The sequence below is a fragment of the Limulus polyphemus genome, unplaced genomic scaffold (assembly GCF_000517525.1).
Source record: "Limulus polyphemus unplaced genomic scaffold, Limulus_polyphemus-2.1.2 Scaffold1080, whole genome shotgun sequence".
Classification (NCBI taxonomy): domain Eukaryota; kingdom Metazoa; phylum Arthropoda; class Merostomata; order Xiphosura; family Limulidae; genus Limulus; species Limulus polyphemus.
In genome coordinates, this window is record NW_013666690.1 from 259,631 (window position 1) to 264,955 (window position 5,325).

At 34.4% G+C, this 5,325-nt stretch overlaps 1 protein-coding gene across 2 annotated transcripts in view; it reads right to left on the bottom strand.

Moving 5' to 3' along the window:
• Positions 1–4,101, bottom strand: part of LOC106462042 (beta-1,4-galactosyltransferase 7-like) — a 47,373-nt gene extending 43,272 nt beyond the window's left edge. Inside the window, exon 1 of one of the 2 annotated variants that reach the window (XM_022389165.1) lies at positions 3,894–4,101. The gene's annotated coding sequence lies outside the window, so the exon portion shown is untranslated. The other variant, XM_013921915.2, reaches the window with a different exon arrangement.
• Between the last annotated feature and the right edge of the window lie 1,224 nt (positions 4,102–5,325).

A 5,325-nucleotide genomic window follows, 5' to 3' on the forward strand; every position in this document is an offset into this window, starting at 1 on the left:
ACATGGCCTTTCACCTGTGACCCATATCAAATGGGTTAATAAAGAACAGTTTTTTTAATTTTAAATATCATATTTACTTAAATTCAAATTTTCATTGAATTTCTTGTTTAGTGGAAATGAGTATTATCTGGCAGAAGTTTGTCATTTATAGAGCACTGATACTTCAACAATATTCAACACATCATTGAAAAAGACTGGAAACATGTTCTGAAAAGATTAATTTAAATGAAAATTTTGGGGTCCAAGATGGACCCTCATTATACTGACTTCTTCACTATAGTGAGGCTGAAAAAGTAATAAGACCAGCATTCACCATTTTTGGTTCTTTTTTCCTTGTAAAGGTGATCCACATCCTATTCTCTATTACAACATCCTCAATTCAGTTAGAAATATCCAAGAGTTTAATGTCATTTTAATACACTTAAATAATTTGATTATTATGTCCCTATCAGTTTCATAAATGTAAATAAGAAAAAAAAAGCAAAGCCAGAAGCATCGACTCCTGAGGCACAAACATAGTAACAAAGGTCCAACTTAACTAGACTACATTAATTGAAAATTTAGTCATTAATCCAATTTACTTCTTTCACAGCTAAGCTCCTATGTGGTACCTTAATAGAAGCTATTTCAAAATTCAAGTATACTTGAATAATTTGTCTTGTCAAATTGTGTTCTAAAGTAGCTAAACCATCCTATGTGGACCTTGACACAACTCTGATAACCAAGAGTGTAACGAACATTTGTATGTAGGTTAGCCTTGTTTTAAAACAAGTGGACTGTGTGCTGTTTCTTATTGTTGAAATTTATCAACAAGTCACAGATACTTACTGTAAAGAATCTGGCCCATACATCCATACCTGACAGTGGCAAGCCAGCCAAGATCTACAGTGGTAAACAGGAGTAGAAGTAGACATAATAACTGGTAAATAGGCCTATATATGCACAGCTGTAGTGTGGCAAAAGTATTTTCGAGGTCACAACCACACTATTTAACCATGTTGACTGACTTTGACAAGTGGATAGAGAGAGGCCAGCAACTTGGTTTCAAAAATGGCAATCCAAAATGAAAATACATGTTTATATACACATAATTGATGTTGCTGTCAAAACTTGTACATATAAAGCATGCTTTCATTGGAGGAGCACTTTATGTGGTCAATTATAAGAACTGCAACTGACTTAGGAAAACAAACCTTTACTTAACAGCCACCATTCCAAGTAGGTTATCAATCATAGTAGCTTTATATCAACTTTCTTGATCAATTAAATATACATTTCAACCCAAATAATGAATAAACAGCAAAATAGAACAGAGAAGCAGCTTGGTTAGAAAACAAATATGGACATTCATCTGTATCATTCATCACTATACAGAATGTAACAGCAAATATATCACAAAATGCAATTTCAAACCCAAGGTAACATAAGGAATGGCAGCATGACTATGAACAGGCATCTACTAACCAAAATAAGTTTGCTCACATATCTTAAACTTGGTACTTACCACTTCAACAATGTCTAGTCTTTTTAGTTACTGCCAAATTTTTTTATGACTAAGAAAAACTAGATTGTCTGCATTTTTTGGGCAGGAATGAACATCAGCTTTTGAAATTAAAATTTCTTAGTGTTAACATATATTTTATGTTTCATACTCATTTGACCATAACTTTCTCTTACAATGTCTTGTACACTAGGTGTTTAGTGCATATTTTATAGAAGCAATACAGCCACTGTACTGTAGGTACTCCTCAGCACTTTGGTATAATATCTTGCTCCCATGCACATGGTAACACCTTTAGAAGGTGCTATGTCTAACCATTTTGTAAAGAATTTTAATATAACTTTTGTTTAAGCAACATCATGTACTAAGTAATGAAATATATGACTGACAGGTGTACAAAAATGGTGAACTTCTGGTGTCCCAGGACCTTACTCTAATATATAAAAACATGTCTTGATCTGAAAATATGGTAACCTTTATAGACTTTATAAACACATCTCACATATAATGCTGGAATATCTGTTGATGTAAGGAACTAGTTTGGGGCTTCTAACGTATGTTTAATAAACCATAACCAAATAATAATGATTTTGAGGTCACAAAGTCAATAATCTATTTTAAAGTGTTCTAATCTGAACCAAATTAATTTTGTAATATCTGTTTTCTGTAATAACTGCTTAATGTTTTTTGTTTCATTAAAGAGAAAATCACCAATTGGTTAGTCACTTCAGTCATCAAGATTCCAAGCTCAGTGTTCTGCCTTTTACCGTTTTAGTTTTACTCAAACTCAAAACTGTTGTAAAACTAGATTCAAGCCATTTAATTAGATTATGCACGGTAGTCCAAAATTATCTTTCCTTTTTTTTACAATTTAATAATTAAATAACTTAAGAAGTACAACTACACAGTTTTCATCATCTTGAAATGGCTCAATGTGATGAATTGGTTGGAGTGGGTCAATTCTATGGCCTCGGCCTTCACCAGACCTCACTCCACTAAATTTCATTCTTTTGAGTATGTTAAGGTCATCATGTATTGCACACCTATAGCAAACATCACAGAGCTAAAGACTAGGATAACAGATGCCACTGTAACTGTGGACATGTTGCAGTGAACATGGACCAAAATCGACTGTCAGTTAGGGATACCAAGATCCACTAAGAGTGCACAGGTAGAAGCCTACTAACAAGTCAATAAAGACTGTTTAAGTTGGGCTATAAGATATTGAAAACTACATGGTTGTATTTCTTTATTATTTAATTATTAAATTTTAAAATAGGGAAGATAATTTTAGACCAACCTGTATGATAAATATTCAAGTTACTAGCATATAATACCTGCAGTCTGCTGCAGAATTCAAAGGATCCTTCATGATTCACAGAGACCTTACCAGTTAATCGTTTCCATTATCCCCAATTACTTCTATAGCAACCTCAAGGGAGTCCATACTTGAAAAAACATCTGTTAGGAGACCCGAAATTACTAACAAAGAACCTCGCCTAAATTTAGTCCCAGTAGCTTGTGAGTAGGAATATGAATAGTTTCCAAAATGGCATCACCAGGATCTGACGAGGAGCCAGGAACTCAAATTAGTCAAAATATTATACCAGATTCAAGTTCAGCAACCCTGTTAGCCTACTTTTAAGCTGTTATCATATCTTTGTGATTTTTCAGGCATTTTTTTCACCCACTTGATACCCAAAATATATAAAGATAGGAGACTACACGATATAGGTAAGAACATCCCCCACAGCCACTCCAAATCTGCTGCCAAATTTGATCCTGCTAACTCCAAAATTCTTAGAGGAGCTTGCAGTCTGTAGACAAACAAATTCACAAATATAAAACATAAATTCATATAGGGCAAGGTACAGGTCGACTATCAGTATCAGTAGTACTACTACTCAGTACTAGTAATACTAATAATATCACTTATTTAGTAATACTAGTAAGTCTGTATTATTAGCGTATATCATACTCGCATTCCTACATCAGTACACGTTTTAATTTTTTATTCAGATTAGTGCAACGGCCCATTAGAAAGACATTTCCTTCAAATCAATATTTCAAGAAAACTAACATAAGTTCAACGAAACACATCCCTAACGCTATAGTAATAACAGTACTCAGTACTACTAGTAACACAAATATATAAACTTACGCACTGAACTTGACTACGTTCTCGTGATGAAATTTTGAAAATAACTTAATAAGAGATCTGAAACACTTAAACTTTGAATCTCAATATTAAATATTACTTATTACACTTGTAACTGCAGTCCCGTTATGTATTCCATAAAAGACGAAGGAAGATTACTATGCGGGTTAACTCTAACGACAACAAAAATGTCATAAAGAGAAGTGGAAAACGTTTTACATATTTATTACCTACCCCACACGAAAATACGCTGACAGTCAGACAACTTCCAATTCGGTTTTTATAAAAGCTTTAATGTACAAGAGTCCCCTAACGGAAAGTGTAATTTTCAACAAAGTTTGAAATTACAAAAGCAGACAACAATCGAAAGTTGTGTTTGTTTGTTTATTTGAATTTAAGCACAAAGCTACACAATGGACTATCTGTGCTCTGCCCACCACGGGTATCGAAACCCGGTTTCCAGCGTCGTAAGTTTGCAGACATGCCGTTGTGCCACTGGGGCACCTAAAGAGAAAATACAACCACAGTATTCAAATTAATATGAATGATAAACTAAAACTAAATCATGTACATACCAAAATAACTAGAGCTATTTCATGAAATAATGTTAAATACTGTCCTTTTGGCGAACTATACGTTCTATAAATAACCTCAGATTTTTTTTTACTATCCAAAAAGGACCAAAAAATAATCGCGTAAGTACACAGGGTGGACGTTCGAGAGGGTTCTGCTGAACCCTCTATTTTTGTTTCTGGTGTTTCCCATATAGAACAATGCTGTAAAGAATTAACTTCACTAAGAGTGAACGTAGATGATTATTCACATCGTAGCTTCAAGCACAGCAGTAATATTGCATATGTTGCGTCAGCGAGTCACATGACTGGTGTGACGCCACGTTTCTAGAACTATCCCGTATCTTGGCGAATGCTCTAGTATTTACTAGATGGAGGGTAGACTGGTATATAAAGGAGGGTGACGCGGTACTGTAATGTGTGTGTAGACAGTGAGTAATTGAACTGCAGTCAGAGAGCACGAGAGACGTTACAGCGTTTGTTTAGCGCGATTGTTGAAGTTGAGTGTATCGGTAAAGTTATATTCGGAAAGAATAAACCAGTTCTTATTAAGAAAGAACTTGTGTCGCTTAAGTTTCGTCGGAACGAAGTTACGGAAAATCAATTAACAAACGGAGACGTAACACATACAAATCTAACAATAATATTAGCATTCCACGAGTTTCTCAACAATAAGCCCAACGTGCAAATGCAGAATATAGTTCTGTGGATGTTTATTCTAATAAAACAGTAACTATTCCTTTTCTTGACCACATTATGAGTAATATTTCCTTGAGGTTGATGCACATGTAAAGCAAGCAGTATCAATTCAGAAACTTATGCCATCAAAACTCACACAAGAGTTTTTTGTCACTGATATCAGACAGGCAATAGATTTTTACAGAGAAGATTTGCCAAATTCTGATATTTTTTATGTAAAACTTCATTGATGGAAGACAAGATGGTTTTCTATACCTCTCAAGGACAAACCCCAGATACTGGCTGACTGCTTAAAAGCGTACTTCAGCATACCAAATATTTTTTATGTTAATGAAACTCTTTGTCACACTGCCACTAAGTTCATGTTCATGTGAACGTTCGGCATCTGCTCTACG